The sequence below is a fragment of the Ambystoma mexicanum genome, chromosome 7q, assembly GCF_040938575.1.
Source record: "Ambystoma mexicanum isolate Mex_15411 chromosome 7q, UKY_AmexF1_1, whole genome shotgun sequence".
NCBI lineage: Eukaryota > Metazoa > Chordata > Amphibia > Caudata > Ambystomatidae > Ambystoma > Ambystoma mexicanum.
Genome location: NC_090941.1, coordinates 44,034,330 through 44,051,900, shown reverse-complemented (window position 1 = coordinate 44,051,900; position 17,571 = coordinate 44,034,330). Strand labels below are relative to the sequence as shown.

Below are 17,571 nucleotides of genomic sequence, written 5' to 3'. Positions count from 1 at the left end.
CTGAAGAAGTTTGGGCTAAGCATATTAGTAAATGATATGCTGTGACACAACAGACTCATTCCCCACTCTTAGTAAATTGTCTATGGCTGTTGTTCTCTGAAGCGAAAGACATTGAGTTGTAAATTAGGAAAGCATCTTCCTCGGCTGCTCCGGGTCCTTGCGGGTTAAGCAATAAAATACCAAAAAGTGATTTGGTATTATGGACTAATATCTTTTATGTGCCTTTTAGAAACAGAAGAGACTAAGATATTACCGCTGAGTTGGAGTAAAACCACTATTATACCCATATATAAAAAGATTATAGGTCTGATCCACTTAGTTAACTACCTATCACCTTGTTAGATCTGGACATACACAATATTTGCCACTGCCTGCATAGCACAGAAGAAGTTTTCCACTGCCGTCTCACACCGCCAATACAAAGCTAGGGTTTTGAAGTTGCCGTGTCCTTGTGCATTTCAGAAACAGAATAAGTTCATTGCCATTCCTCGCAATCCAGAAATGGTAGGGGCCGTGCCCTCTGGGCGTCCACAAGCATTGTGGAAGTCCGTCATGCCCAGTAAGTGGAGTCTGCACCGGTGCTGTATTTCTCTCACGGCAGCCTCTGGAAAGTAAGAGCCTATTCCCACATGTTGGAACGGTCCCTGATTTTGGGACCATCAGCAAATGGTGATTGTATATTGAAATGAGATGGGCCCAATGTAGGTGTGGGCAGGGCGTGATGGGGAATGTTTAGGTGATGGTCCCAGAGGTTTGGGACCATCTGTATTTTGGCTTGTTTCGGTGGGCGCAATGCATCCAATCCATGGGTAGCGTAGGAAATGATTTCTGTGCCGGTTCCTGACCTCAGGACTGGCAGTATGTAATTAAATTTGCTTTCGCCTGGCGCTATGCGTCCTTGAAGGCAGTCGGTGAGTGAGAATGAGAAAAGGTCCACGGTTGGAACCTCCGCCTGCTTGCTAATTATTTCCTGGCACTGCAGGCAAGTGCCTTCCTTCAGTGCTTCCTAGTGCCCCCACGGCCTTACCTGCTTGTTTTGGGGCCTTCTATTTGACCCAGTGACTATCTCGCTCTCAGTGCCCGGCTCCAGTCCCCACCACTGAGATTCCCTGCTTCCCCTCCCTCGACTTGCCTCCCCTCTGTCGAACCGCCTCCCATCCCTCCCCTCTCCCCTGATTGGACAATTGGAAGTAGCCACAGTCAGGGCCTAGTCCCCGGGATCCGCCTGCTCAAAACGTATTTCCCAATTCTGCAGGTGAGTGTCTTCATTCTGTGCTTCCTAGTGCTCCCACAGCCTTGCCTACTTGTTTTGGGGCCTTTTATTTGACTCGGCACCTATCACACTCTCAGTGCCGGCTCCATTCCCCACCACTGAGCTTCACTGCTTCCTCTCCCTCAACCCGCCTCCCATCCCTCCCCTGATTGGACAACTGAAAGTAGCCACAGCCAGGGCCTATACCCCAGGACATCCGTCTGCTTGCCACTTATTTTCTGGCGCTGCAGGTGAGTGTCTTCTATGAGAAACCTGAAGGTGTCTCACCTGCTACTTCCCAGGGATCTGTCATCCAGGTGGCCAGGGCACACCATTGCTTTTGGATCCCTGTGGGTGGACCAGTGTGGGAGGATCACCTGGGTGAGGGGTCTCCGGGGAGTGGGACACCGGATGGCGAGTACTCTGATTCAAAGCTTTGTTGGTTAGAGACCCAGTCAATGTGAGGATTGTGTCCCCTTAGCCAGGTTATTCCTAGAATAACCGGAAAATGGGCCGCCCTGATGATGTCAAATCTTATTCTTTCGGTATGCTGAAAGATTTTAATTTCCAGGGTCTCGGTAGTCTGCGTGATGAGTCCTGAGGAAAGCGGGGTACCGTCCACTCCTTCCACCTTCTGATCTTCCAAGCGGGGTAGCCGCTTAAGACCCACCTCGTCGGCCCATAGAGTATCTACGAAGTTTCCTGCAGCTCCGCGTTCCAGGAGGGCTAAGGTATACACCATTTTATCTCCGACTTAAATGTTGACACTGACCACCATCAACCTGGAATCTTTTTGGTTTTCTTTAGTAGAAACAGACAAAGACACATAGGGACTGGATGCATCTGAAAACGCCCGGACACTCGTCCCTTTTAGCTCCGGGGTTGTTCGTTTCCCGATCGTCGTTGAGGCAGTTCAGGACATTCCTTGAGAAGGTGCTTGTCTGAACCACAGTAAGCACATAACCCTCTTTCTCTTCGCCGTCTTCTTTCTTCAGAGGAGAGTGGAGACTGAGTGTTTCCTATCTGCATGGGTTCATCCCGAGATGCAGACATAGGTGAGAAAGAACTTGGCGGAGGCTCATTTTTTGCTACACTTCCTCGGTAGCGTCTTCTTTCATGACGAAGTTCTAGTAGACGATGTTCTATCTGTAGTGATGCAGATAACAGATCCGAGAATGTTTTAGGTCGAGGAAACCTGGCTAATTCATCCTTTATGTCCTCCTTGAGACCTCTACCAAAAATGGCATATTGAGCCTGTTCTGCCCACCCGGCACCTGCAGCTAAGGTTTTAAAGGTGGTGATGTATGAAAGAACATCAGAGGACCCTTGTCTGACACCTAGGAGGTCCTCTGTAGCAGTGTACGTGAGTTCTGGTCTCTCAAATGTTTCTTTAAGAAGGGTCTGAAACCCACCATAGTCCTGCAAAACTGGGTCACCTCCTGTCACTAAAGGAGTAGCCCAGACAAGAGCATTGCCGATCATATTAGAGATGAGAAATCCCACCTTTGCCTGATCAGTAGAAAACATTTGGGGTCTGAATGTAAAGTAAACCATAGCCGCCTCCAGGAATTCTTTGACCTTCTTCGGAAAACCATCAAATTTGCCTGATGATAGGGCAATTGGTGGTAGCTCAGGAGGTGCCTGTTCTCGGTTAGACATCAGTTGTTTTAATACCACATTTTCAGCCTTAACTGTCTGTAGTTCTTGGGAAAGGCTTTGTACTGCATTCCACAATTCTTGCATCTGTTCCTGAACCTGTTCTGGGGTGCCCATCGTATGTTTTTGGCATTGCAATCTGTCAATGTCCTCCCTCGAATCACCACTCTCCTCACCTGATTGTTCGGAGTCTGTCTCCTTGATTCCTTGTCGGTGAGCCAGATAGTCCTTCTTCGATTTTGATGCCTGGATCCTGTCACGAGAAGTAGACGTGGTGGATCCCAAACTGGACCACTCCACGACTTCAGTCTCGGAAGCAGGAAATGTATGGGGGAAAAAGCCAAAGGTGGAAACAAACCCTGTGAATATCCGTCGTTGCTGGCCAAGGCTGCGCCGAAAGTAGAACCCCCGTTGAAGTGGAGCCGGAGGCAGGCAGCGGTAAGAGGAAGAGAGCACAACAATGTGCGGAGCGGTGTGTGACACGAATGTTCCACTACCAGAGCGGAAAGAAAATTCCAAGCTGGGGCAAGCCAAGGCAGTGGCAGAAAAGGAACATGAAAGGGTAAACAAGGTGAGCAGGTACGAGGCAAGAGGAGGAAAGAGCGGAAAACTCACAAAGCGAGCGTGCCGAACGGAAGGGAAAAGAAGGGCAGAATGAACAGGTATGGAAAACAATAGAGAAAGGCAGGCTTCCGTGTGAAGCAAAAGAGGAGAAAACTAGCGTGTGACCGTAGGAGCAGAGCTAAAATGGTTGCAACACGCAGACCGCAAGGGAATCTGGGAAGAAATACTTCCGGCTGAGGCGAGCAGGAAAACCACTAGAACGTTAAAGCAGCAACGTGAGAAGCGTGATGGCACCGATCAATGGCGGCAAAGCCATAACCGTGGTAACCATCGCCATCCGAACGGGTTCATGACAGATAAAGCTTGGGTGAGAGCTAAACGCCCCGCCCCCCCCTCACAAGCTCCAGTAAATGCTGAAGAGGTTTTTAAGACTTTGTGAGCTTTGAAAAATCATGATTCTCTCAGGCTAGATGGGCACATTCTGTTATTCTGTGAGAAATGTTATAAGCCCATATTATATAGACTTGTGAGCACATTTAAATAATTTAGGGGAATAGAAAACAGCCAGTAATGTGATGGTAAAAGCTGTAATTTAAGTCATTCCAGTGCCAGATCAGGGCCGGGAGCTAAGCTCTTCTTACAGACCCATATCACTGCTCTGTATTGGTTTCAAAATGGGTGCCACAATTTTAGAAACTAGATTAAAACCTTTGCTACCAGCTCGGGTAGTGGAAGACCAGCGTAGATGTATTCAGGGTAGGAAGATCTAAGATAATGTCCACAATGCAATTAATTGAACAGATGTAGCCAGCAAAAGAAAGACTCCCTCCATCCTGATTTCACTTGTTGCAAAAAATGCATTTGAAAGGGTGGAGTGGAACTTCCACGTGGAGGTTCTTCAAAAATTGGGTTGAGAGAGGACGTTCTTCTTTTGTAGTATGGCTCTTTATGCAAGCCCTAGAGCTAATATATATATATATATATATATATATATGTATGTATGTATAATACTCAAATATTTTCCCACTTTTCAGAGGAATGCCTCAGGGCTGCCCATTGCTCTCCTTCCCACCCCCCTTGTAATTTCTCTGGTTGTAGGACCCCATGCCAGACTTATTAGGGATAACCATGTCACAGGCAGAATTAAATATTGCAAGATTTTGCTTTTTGTGGATGGCACCTTACTCTCTTTTTCTTACTCGGATGATTCCTTGCCAGTTCTTCTGCGGCAATGTTAGTAAAGTCCAGCTTGTCTTCGGCTTCAGGTTCAAGTAAACATTGACTACCTACTGCACAATTTGTTACCTCATCGCCAGAAATGTTTTCACAGGTGAATCCTAAATGTACCACATTCACAGTCCTTGAAATAAATAACAGCTTCTGGCCTTGCATTCTACACATGGACAGAAATATTCTGCCTTTGGAGGGGAAGAATAAAACATACTCTTGAGTATTACTAAAGGGATTGAGAGGTATTTCCACGACATTGTACAAGTAATGAAAAGCATACTGAATGAGCTATTCATGTGCAAAATGTATAGTTTAGTATGTCAATGACATTCCGAGTCACAGTAAAGAATAATCATAACGTGACTAGCATCTGAGAGAAGTATTGAAGAGAATGCAGGAGGAGGTTGAAAGTGAGAATAGCAAAAATTCAATGGAAAGAAAGAGGAAGTATAGTTTTTGGGCATGCGTTTATCAGCAAAAGGCAAACACATGGGTAAAGATAGAGTTCAGCTAATTATGGCATAGCCATTCCCATGACCTGCAAATCATTGAAGTCCATGTTGGGTATTTTAGGGTTCTCCAGAAAATCCACCCCTATATTAGCAGAATTGGCTAGTACCTGGCATGATTGCTTGAGGCAGAAATAATTGTAAGGGGGTGGGGGTGAGCACTAAGAAGTGCTGGAACAAATGAAACAATCCCTGTACACAGTGACACACATGCGTCACCTTGGCCAGACAAGCGTTTCCTATTGCCCTTGGTTGCAGAGAATACCATGGCAGTGTTGTTGACACAACTGCATGACACCCTGCACAGACTGTAGCATGCAATTCACAGATGTTGAAAACAACACGTTTGAAATACACCACACGTGAAAAGAAAACCTCGACTGTGAGAATGGGTACTAGGAAAGATGAAATCTTTAACTGGCGGTCAGGAAGTGATTATTACAATGAGGCACACACTGCTGGAAGTTTTATTCTCTCTGAAAATTCGCATAGGGAATGTGCCCACTGTGAGACAGGGAACATGTCAACTATGCAATTGTTGCATCTTACTGCACCTGGCCTGTGCCTGTGTGAGTGCATGAGCAGCAAGATAGTGTGGAATGCAGTCTAGAATGTAGAATCTGGGGACGTCTGAGTTGTAGGGATGACTTTGGGAACTGGAGGATGGGAGATGTAACTAGAAGGCAGTCCTTTCCTTGCTCTCTTACCTATCCTTCATAAACTGTAACCTGTAACAAATAAAGCGACTTCCTGTTTATATCTACATGGGTCCCAGTGGTTCCTGCATGCTGGCTGATGATTCCTGTGACCCAAGGCACTTCATTTTTGTGATGAGTGATGCCCCTGAAGGAGGACCACTGTGAGGAGGATTTGAAAAGTGTGGTGCAAGTGAGGAGAAGCTGGACATCCTGGCTGCTGAAGACGTTGTTAGGAAGGGCACCACAGCCGCCACAGAGGAAGACCGAGTGTCCTGGAGTGGCACAACATGATAATGGAGCTGGTCCTTGCTGTCATGGGACAGAACCAGGAGGAGAGCCGGTGGCCATAATGTTTGCAGGGGCGCAGTGTTCATTGGTGGCAACGAGAGGGGCTAATGGTGCAACAGAAGTTTGAGGCACCACAGGGAGCAAGCAACACAGACGGCATCATGATTAATGATTGGCCTGTCTGGCACAGCGCTGTAATTCAAGTGATGCTCGGTACACTGTGGGAGCACTGTTGCCCCTGCAATAGAGGCTGCCCCTGGGACATGTAATCCTCTGGTATACGGCCGTGCAGTGATCCGGACACTGCACTGGCCGGTTGGAGTGTCATTCCGGCCTGCAGTGTTTGCAGTGAGTTGGAGGTATGGACAATTCATTTGGGATTGTTTCGAAGCAAGCCCCGCTGGTTTGCACATGCGTTCCAGCTTGCCGGTTGCCGGAACGCATCCCATTGGGCACCATCTTTATACAAACGACGAATAAGATTTGGACTAGTGGAACATCAGGATGTTTAGGTATGTTCCATCTTCTTTGGAGTTTCGTCTGCAATAGAATGGGCGGACACTTCACGGCAGAAGGGAGTAACGTAACACTGGATTGCCATGGGATTTGTTACGTCTTTAAGTTAACAGTGCGCATGCGCGAGCCTCGTTCTGGCCGAAAATGCGTGTTTGGAATAAAGACGGTCGGTGCGGCAGTTGCCGCCGGGACCCCGGAACGTACGGACGTGTGGCTCATTGTGTCAGTGTGTGCATGTGTGCTTGGATTAGTACAGGGCGGCCCGAGGCACGGGTGCGCCCATCACATTGGCGATGAGGCGGGACATGGAGAGAGAAGCTCTCGGCACGTGTGAACGTGTCATTTAAGGGCTTTTTTCTTCGCGTATGTTACGAACTCGACACGAGTGATGGCGGCCATTTTGTTTTTCGGTATGAGAGGCAGTAGCGGCCCGTGAGGGCGCTCGTGCGCTGCCACCATACTGAGAACAATACCTCAATTTTTGGACACTCTGCAGCCCTCCAGCTGGGAGGACTGCATTTCAGACATGAATATACAGGTTTAAAGTGATCAGCTGCCAAGGGACATCACCACAGTGCAACAGCACAAGGGTCCAAACACATCAGAGCCAGTTTCAGCCAGGTTTACGGCCTCTATTACTGACTGAGGTGCCTGTGCGACCTGTGAAGATGGCGGACAGCGATGGAGAAGCCCCTCCAGCGGCAAGAGTGGTGAGGAGGCAGCATGGATCCTTACAACCCATGCAAGAATTTGACACATCAGGCCCACCTTCGAAATTGGGCCCAAGATGGCTGCTATGGATCAAAAAACTTGATATGTTCTTTGCTGCGACCGGAGAAACCGATGATGATGCGAAGCTGGCGATGCTGCTATACTCAGCAGGTACGGAAGTGCTGCGTATTTACGAATCTCTCAACTTACCAGCAGCGACCTATACAGCCGTCAAGACAGCACTTCGCGATCACTTTATTCCTTTGTCGAACGTTGACTTTGACAGGTCTGTCATGTGCGGAGAGAAACAGCATGATGACGAGTCATTAGACACGTTTTGCGCACGCCTAAGACAGCTGGCAAGTACCTGCAGGTGGGCAGACGCAGATGTAATGGTTCGCAATGAACTAATCCAAGGCTGCAGCTCAAGCAAGCTGCGGAGACAGATTCTGAGGGAGCCGGGCATGACTCTGACACAAATATTGGACAATGGAAGGGTGTACGAGCTCGTTGAAAGTAGAGGTGCAAAAATGGAGGCCGCGGTTCGCCCGAGCAAATGTGAGGAGGCCTTTGCAGTGGGAAGACAAGCTCAGCAGAAACCACGCTGGACTCAAAAGCGACAGGAAGCGACAACCCTGCAGGGTGCCCCTTCCATATGCCAGTATTGTGGATATGACCTGCCACACTCAGAAGACTGTCCAGCAAAAACCAGAGTCTGCGGGAGATGCAACACGCCGGGACACTATGCCAGAATGTGTCGGGCCACTGCCCTGGTTACCCCACAGAGAGTGCCAGCCAGAGCAGGTGGTGGTTACAGGAGACAACGCAGTGTTGCCGCGCTGGAACAGGACACCCAAAGGCTCAACATTGCCGAGGAGGAAGAGGAAGACAAAGAAGTCTTTTTCATTTCGAACTTGGCTATGGGGACAAAGAAACGCAGACAACGACGTGCGTTATAGACATTCAAGGGACCCCCACACAAGTGCTGATAGACACAGGGGCGTCGGTGTGTGTGCTAGCCACAGAACACTATGAAGCCATCCCGGGCCCGCCTCCCCTGGACATGTCGAGAGCCAGAATCTTCACGTTTGGAGGTGACACCCCGTTGCCCATCAAGGGAGTGTTCGTGGCCCCCGTGGCCCGTGGAGCCAAAGTCATCAAAGCCAGGTTCTTCGTCACCGACGTCAGCCCACATTCCCTGTTAAGCTGTGCCGCCTCGGAGGCTTTGGACCTTGTGCACTTTGCACTGGAGGTCTACCAAGGAGACATTGACTCACTTCTGGAGAAATACGCTAGTACCTTTCAGGGGATAGGCAAGCTGAAGGCAGAACCAGTGCGACTACATATTGATGAGACCATCCGGCCTACGGCACTGAAACACCGTCGCATCCCGTTCCACCTCTGATCCCAGGTTGAAGAAGAACATAAAGCACTCATCAAAATGGACATCATTGAGAGGGTCGAAGGACCGACTCCATGGGTTTCGCCGATTGTCGTGGCGCCAAAGCCCAAACAACCTGGCGCATCAGCATTCCGAACACGCCCATTAAGCGTGAACGCCACATAACACCCACGCTAGATGAAATAATTGGTGAACTGCAGGGGGCCAAGGTATTCTCTAAGCTGGATCTGAGAGCAGGGTACCACCAGCTCGAACTGCATACCGACTCGAGGTACATTACCACCTTCACCACACACGATGGTCTGTACCAGTTCAAGCGCCTCAGCTTTGGCATATCCTCTGCCGCAGAGGTTTTCCAAAATACAATCAGGAGTGCTCTGGCAGGACTCAAAGGGGTAATAAATATGAGTGATGACATTCTCGTTTTCGCCACATCCCATGCCGAGCACATGAAGAGGTTGGAGGCAACCCTACAGAGACTGAAAGACCTAGGCCTCACCCTGCATCGGGAAAAATGCAAGTTCTTCAAGGACCGTATTGGGTTCTTTGGGTTCGTATTCCACGCGAGCGGTGTGCCTCCAGACCCGGAAAAGATCAAAGACATCCGTGAGGCTGCGGCACCCCAATCACCTACTGAGGTACGCAGTTTTCTGGAAATTGTTAATTTCGGCGGCAGATTCGTCAAAGGGTTGGCGTCGCCATCTGAACCCCTGTGGGCCCTAACAAAGAATGACGCTGTTTGGTTCTGGGACAAGTGTGAACAGGAGGCGTTTGTGGCAATCAAGAGAGCACTCTCCGACCAGGACACAATGGCATATTTTGATACAACTGCGGAGTCGGAGATCGTCGTGGATGCCAGCCCCATGGGCCTAGGAGTGGTTCTCGTGCAGGCGGACACCAGAGGTGACATGCTACCCATCACGTATGCGAGTAAGGCCCTCACGGAGACTGAGAGATGCTACTCGCAGATTGAAAGGGAGGCACTGGCGATCCTGTGGGGATGCAAGCATTTCCGGTTGTACATCCTCGGAAAACCAGTTACCGTCCTAACAGACCACTAACCTCTACTGCCCATCTTGGCGGGCGTTTCCTTGAAGCCTCCTCCACGGATAGAGCATTGGATGCTCGCCCTCATTGAATATGGCGTCAAATTGGTGTACCGACCGGGAACAAACAATCCTGCGGATTACCTGTCCCGCCACCCCAACAAGGACAGTACGATAAGCCAAGGAGAGCTGGTGGAATGCCAGGAATTCATCCACAACATCGTAGAAGGGGCAATGCCGGTGGCGCTGGCCAGGGATGTCGTGGCACGAGAGTCATCCAATGATCAGGTGTTTAAGATCATCCAGGCCGCGATTCGGAGCAGGGAATGGAGAGATGTACTGCAAAAGACTAGGCGGGAAGAACAAGCCCAAAATGACCTTCAGGCACTATGGAAAGTCTGTGATGAATTGTCAATTTCAGATGGTGGACTGTTGCTGCGGGGGCGGCAAATAGTCATACCTCGGTCGTTAAGGACCAGAGTCCTAGAGCTGGCCCATATAGACCATCAAGGGGTAGCGAAAAAGAAGGCGAGACTACGACCGAAAGTATGGTTCCCGGACCTGCAGGGCCTAGTGGAATCACATGTGAAGGGATGCCTGCTGTGCCAAGCAGCGAGTTCCCTGGAAAGAGCTCCACCGATCAACTCCATGGAGAGGAGTGAGAGGACATGGGGCACGGTTCATGCTAATTTCGGGTCAAGCGGGAGGGGCATGTACTTTTTAGCAGTGGTTGACCAGTGGTCGAGGTATCCAGAAGTGGAGCTAGTCGATTCAACAGCAACCGACCACACAATCCTAGCCCTGGAAAAGATGTTTGCCACGCACGGCTTCCCGGAAGTCCTGTGTTCAGACAATGGGCCGCCATTCACCTGAAGCCAGTTTGCGCAATATCTGAAGGAAAAGGGGATTCAGCACAGAAAGGTCTCACCGCTTTGGCCTCGTTCGAATGGAGAAGCGGAGAGGCTCATGAGGACGCTCAATAAGGTCTTCCGCATAGCGGCTAATGGTGGAGGAGAACTGAAGAGAAACCTCTTTGAATTCCTCAGGGAGTACAGAACAACCCCCCACCAGTCGACAGGGGTTGCACCAGCCAAAGCTTTGTTTGGGCGCTGCCCGAGAGCACTCCTCCCGGAAGTTGAAGGCCGTGAGCCAGGGGTCATAGACAACGACCGAGTGAGACAGGAGCGAGAAGCCCACAACGAGAAGGAGAGTAGAAGGAGAGGACTACAAGACAAGGAGGTAGCTGTGGGAGACTCTGTGCTGGTCCGGAACCGCAGACCCGAGGGGAAGCTATCGCTGCCGTACGAACCACAACCCTGGACCATCACCCACGTGAAGGGGTCAATGGTAACGGCGGCGAGCGAAAGGGGAACCGTCACCCGCAGCAAGTAATTTTTCAAAAAGGTTGACATCCGATCCCGAGAGGCTGGAGTGATGGGACCAGAGAACAATGTCAAGATCCCCGAGGAAGACACTGCAATGAACCCAGCACCAGTGGCAGGGGCCTCGCCACCAACCCCGACGAGCGGTAGGCGTTACCCGATGAGACAGAGTCGCAACCCACCTGTTCGGCTCAAGGACTACGTCCTGGACTCAGGAGACTGACCGGTAGGCTGGCTCAGGTCAGCAACTCACCGGTGGGTCAGTTAGAACTGTTATTGATTGCATTGTTTTGTTTAAAGAAAAGAAGGGATGTTACGTCTTTAAGTTAACAGTGCGCATATGCGAGCCTCGTTCTGGCTGCGCATGCGCGTTTGGAATAAAGACGGTCTGTGCGGCAGTTGCCGCCGGGACCCTGGAACGTAAGGACGTGTGGCTCATTGTGTCAGTGTGTGCAGCGTGCTTGTATCAGTACAGGGCGGCCTGAGGCACGGGTGCGCCCATCACAGGATTCATCCTGGCCGCTGTATTTATTTTGCTGCTGCTGCACCAGTTTGTTTATTTGCAGTTGGGAGGTACTTTAATTTATTTTAAAGCGGTGGAACTGGTGAGGGAACCCTCAGATATTAGGTACTGTTTATTCGGCGCGGCGGCTCGAGAGAGTGGAGGAAGTTTTACAAGATCTACTGCCGCCCGCTGCGGCAATGAAGTCGCATCGATTTTGCTCGGCAACTGGTGACTGAGACAGCAGTTTCAGAGTTTTTCATGGTTAAGCTTAGAGTTTTACAGTTTATAGTTTCTGCGAAGAAATTTAGATGTGTGCATTAGTAATAGTACACTTTACTGAACATATTGGTGAAAATTGTCTAAGTGTAAATGGCAATGTGGTGTTTGGCGGAAAGTAAGCGTATTTGGTTCATGTTTTGGTCTTAGTTTAGCATGAGTGGTCTTAGTTTGAGTGGATGCACAAGCATGATTTTCTGAAAGTGGTGAAAAAATGTAATACAGATTTAAAATGCAAAATAACGCGTGACTTAGCAGTGGATTATGGAGTTGCATGGAGAATGAATTCAGTTTTGCATATATAGGTTACAGAAAGTCTTAATTCAATTAAAGACACAGAGGTGAAGGATTGCGACAACCCGATGGCTCTAACGAGGTTCAAACTATTGGTGTTGGTCCCCTCAGGGGGTGGTCACACGTTGGTGAAGACAGGCAACCCCAATTACATTGCGTGGGCAATTTCAGGGGATCCTGGGCTAGGGCAGGACTATCAGACGAATCTGAACAATTTATTGAAGAGACCTGGGTGTATGGTACTAGGAAAGCATATGGACCAGCCTGGCCAACATGGCACAATTGGTGCATGGAAAGGAACGTACGTTCCACTGGAACAGATGTGTTACACATAGCCAACTTCCTGGCACATTTAGCAACATAGGGAAAAGCACATAGGACGATTAACACCGCCCGTTCAGCTATTTCAGCGGGAAACGCGAAGAAAGAGGGACTTCCAGTGGGAGAACATCCACTGATTTCCAGACTTGTGAAGGGTTAGAATAAATAGACCTCCGGGGCAGAAATATGACCAGGTATGGGACGTAGGTAAGATCCTAAAAATGCTCACATCACAGCCAGATAATGATGATCCAACTAGGAAAGCATTATCAGCCAAATTGGCTATGCTTGTATTCTTACTGTCATGTAAGAGGGTATCTGGTGTGAGAGAGCTAGAGGTCAAGAGTAAAACCTTATTTGCACAGGGAATAATACTCCATATCACAAGAACAAAAACTTTGTTGAGATCAGTGCCATATGAAGCATTACCTGATCACCTCATGCTTTGCCCAGTAAGATGCATTTCAGCATATGAGTCCATGACTAGGGAGTTGCGACCCACAGGAGTGACACAGTTCCTCATAACCTTAAGGAAACCTTTTGGGGGCAGTGGCGTCAGCTACACTAGCAAGATGAATCAGGTGGGTTATATCCCAAGCGGGAGTAGATACCGTTTGCTATTGGGCCCATTCAGTGAGAGGGGCGATGGACCCGAAGGCTTTTCAGGCAGGTGCCAGACTACAAGACATTATGAAGGCAGCAGACTGGTCGTAAGAGTCGACTTTTAAAATATTTTATTTCAAGCCAGTAGAAAAGGTGGCAACGTTGGTGGTAAGTAAGCTTTGACCAAGCATAATCCGAGACTCCGCGTCTTGACAGAGAATTCAGATTTTCCACACATACGTTACTGAAAGTCACAATTCTATTAAAGACACGGAGGTGAAGGATTATCCCACCCAAGTAATCAAATTAATGTATTGGGTAATGAGATGTTTTAATGTAATGAAAATGGAAGGGTGGGCACCACATAAAATTGAACAGAGTACCAACAATGCAATGTTCTGGTAATGCAAATTCCAAGGAGCTGACTGTTTAAAGTCCAGAGACCACCTGGACTCAATAACTACCACAAGAAAAAAACTGAATGGATCACTCAGTTAATCAGTCGCTCTCATGTTGTCATCTGCAGTTTTTTTCTTATGTTTTAATGTAATGACTTGATTGCAAGGGGAAGATTCATTTGGTTTCATTCATATGTCGATTACCCACCATTTTGGACCACAAGACTGAAATGTGGTTTGTTTTGCAGGTTCCAGGGCGTCAAAATAAGCCAACAGGTTCATGATGTTTTGGTTCAAGGGGACAGTTCAACACCGTTTACCGTTTGGGATGCTACAGTTCTGAAAGGATCAGCCAAAGAAAGAGAAGTGCATACAATGGTGGGCAGGATTTATAGGGATTGACAGACTATTGGTTTATTAAGGTCACGTGTTTGAAAAGGCCAATAACACTAAGGACTACAAACAAATCTAAACATATAGAGATTGTAGTTTTTCGCATTTTTGGATGTTACTGTTGCTGTTTCATGATGCAACTTGGGAAGTAAAGATGAGAGAAAAGCATAATCCGCGGCTCCGGGTGTTGACATAGAATGGAGAATGCTGGGAGGAAGCTATTGTGATGAAAAATACTAAGAAAAATGTACTGTTAAGCTATTATGCTAAATTCAGAGCAGGTAGTGAATTTAGTTATGGAGAAGTATTGTTAAGTGGCATAGAGTTGCATAAGGAGTTAGAGAATGGTCGTGGCTGATAATACACAATAATTTAGCGAATGTATGTTATAATGTTTCGCCTTGATAGTGCTGTGCCTGATAAACACATCTCTGCAAGGTCGTTTGTGCATTCCTAATTGTTGAACATGATTTTTATGCATGTCCGAGACTGCTTGAGTAAATGCAGTATTGTGTATGTAAGATTTGACCGATGCATGTTGGGATGCGTTAGTGTCATGTAGCGGATGGATGCCTAGAAGTTTGTTCCGTTGATAAGAATTTAAGTGATTGTTAGTGCAATAGTAGAAGCTTTGGATTTAGTCCCAGTAGATTGAGGCACACAGTGTGCAGATGTTGTTTATTTAATGTTGTTTATAGCAACAGTTGCGAGCCCCCACCTCTTTACGTGCCGAAGTTGTAACCAAGTGATGTGTAGAAGGTGAGGGCCACAAGCATTAGTGTGCTGAGGTTTCATTGTAGGAGTTGTGGCCACAAGCACTTAGAGTGCTGAGGTTTCAAATCGTAGAAGGTGTGGGTCACAAGCACTCATAGTGCTACAGATTGCAAAGATTGGAATGTAAGAAGAGTAAAGCACACGCACATATAGTGCAGGGGTGTACATCACACGATGTGGCTTTAAGCCATTGAGTGAGTAAACCACTTGGGTGCAGTAATTATGGTGAAGTAGAGTTTGTCATGGAGTTATAGAGGTTGTGTCACGAGATGTGGACTTAAGCCATTGAGTGTGTAACAGTTACGGTGTTAGATTATTTGTAGTAGAATTGTCATAGAATAAAGTAGAAGAGTTGTGCATGATCCAAGGCGTGTGGATCCAAGAGAAAGTAGAGTTTTGTGTCATGCAGATTGAGAGTAGTTCAGTAAAAACTGAAAAAAGGTTGTAAGAGCCATTTAAGAAGATGTTTAAAGTGACACTAGAAGCAATGGTGACATTTAAAAAAAATCTAAAATTCCCACTGAAGATCATGTGAGCAAGTGGAGTAGCTAACCCTTGCTCGTGTGCAGATTTACACACTACCCCCGTCCCCCTTTGCAGTTGTTGTTTTGTGTGTTCTTTGTCTTGTCTCTTTTCAATCTGTTTTCCTTCTTCTACATGTTATTTTAGGAGCAGTGGTGGTAATGTGAGATGGTTTGTTGGTTACATGGCATGTTGGGCTTATGCGTGTTTCCAAGTTGGTCGTAGATTGATGTTAAGTTTATTGCGCTTCAACAGGATTTAGGTTGGTGAGAGTGGTTGCTCTTATGGTAGAGCAAGGTTGTGTTTCGGGGAGGCTGTACAAACAAAAGGAGCAAAGTATTCTCTTGTGGGTTGCGAATGTAGAAGGGATTTTGCTTGTCATACTGAAAGTTCGGAGCTAGCAGGACTTGTCATAGAGCAAGTTTGTGCTCAGGATTGGTAGACCTGAGGCCCTGGAGTGGAAGTCCAGGGCAAAAGGGAGTGAAGTAAACGATGTAATGTTAATTATCCTGTCGTGCATTGCTAGGAATTGTTAGAACCTTACTGAGAGTTCTCCTTTCTGTTTGATTGTTTCAGAAAAGGATATGTGTTGTATCTTAGTGCACCTTGCCTGTGTAAGTGCATGAGCAGTGAATTAGTGTGGAATGCCATCTCGAATGTATAATCTGGGGACGTCTGAGTTCTAGGGATGACGCTGGGAACTGGAGAATGGGAGATGTAACTAGAAGGATGTCATTTCCTTGCTCTCTACCTATCCTTCATAAACTGTAACATGTAACCAATAAAGCGACTTCCTGTTGATACCTACCGGGGTCCCAGTAGTTCCTGCACGCTGGCTGATGATTCCTGCGACCCAAGGCACTTCATTAATTATTAGGTTAGAAGTTGCAGGATTAAAGCAAAAGCTGAAGTCGTCACAATGGAAGTTGAAGTGTCAGAAGAGCCCATGAATGTGGCATTACGATTAGAGATGCATTACACCTGCAATACCTGCTTGTCTACGTTTTGACTGATGTTTAATTTTGGGATGGCAGCTCCAACGAGGCTGGAGGGAGAGTGGAAGCTACAGTAGAAATAGTGATTAATGCAAACTACCCTTTACAATATTGGCTCACTTTTCAAAGATATGGGACGCACAAAGTATGCCGTGTTCAGTGATTCAAGCAGTTTACATGGCACTTGTAGACACACATGAACATCTGCTGAAGAGGTCCAAGCAGCATTGATGGCAGATTCCGTCTTTCTGTTTGAAAATATGGCAATTTATTTAAAATAAAAAAAATGAACAATGGAGTCGTATAGATTCTTCGTCAGTAAGTTCTTTATGGCAACAAATTGAACATTTGTTTGAGCAGAGGAGTAGAGTTTACTTTGCGAAAGTCACAGCAGAATGTAGAAGGAAATAAATGATTGGCTTTGCAAGGGATAAACAGAGTGCCAGCAACACTGAGACTGTATCTCACCTGGTATTAGACCACCCACAGCACCCGTGCATCTGGTGGTCCCAATCCACTATATTTAGCTAAAATATGCAAGCATAAATTAAGAGACTCGTGTAGTGAATGAGTGTTTGATGCTAGGATCTTTGCATGTAAATTCACCGATTTCACATTTTCCTTCCGCCTCCCTCTTTCCAGCCGACGCTTCATACTAAATTCGAGCAAGCACATGACAACCTTTAAACCCAGATGGGTAAGTCTCATCGATAATATCGTAAAAGTCATGAGACTTAACTAATAGGGTTAAAAGCAGGAACGTTGTAAGCAAACTACTGTATAAATAGTGGAAATACAATGAATTGACTGCTAATTAGACTTTACAGTATATATTTTTAGCAAAAACCAAATGCAGTAATGAAATGGAAGCTTAATGTTCGTTTTTATGTCCAATATGAAAAGACTCATTTAATTATGACTTCTTATTTCTCGTTTTCCGTTGTCTCTCTCCTCATACCATCCAACTAATTTTACCCTAAGCCAAATCCCTCAATCTCTGTCTCTAACCTCAATCTATTACAATACATATATTATTCCTAATGTGAATATGTGGTTATTTGTTCTTTGTTTATTTAATTTACGCAATCAAAGGTTATTTAATGTTTATTTCTTGTACAGCTGTGAAGAAGGGCATCGGCCGAAACACGTGTCGTATTCTGAACACACTAAATGACTATTTTCCTATAAACCAGTGAATAAACCTATACAAGTTAACTTGCGCAGAAAGCGTAGTGG

The 17,571-nt window shown here is 47.0% G+C and overlaps 1 long non-coding RNA gene across 1 annotated transcript in view; it reads left to right on the top strand.

Annotated features, from left to right (window-relative positions):
* Positions 1-16,641, top strand: part of LOC138527925 (uncharacterized) — a 110,496-nt gene extending 93,855 nt beyond the window's left edge. Inside the window, exon 2 of the long non-coding RNA XR_011284088.1 lies at positions 13,900-16,641. This is a non-coding gene — a long non-coding RNA (uncharacterized lncRNA). The remainder of the gene's footprint in view (positions 1-13,899) is intronic.
* Positions 16,642-17,571: the final 930 nt, after the last annotated feature.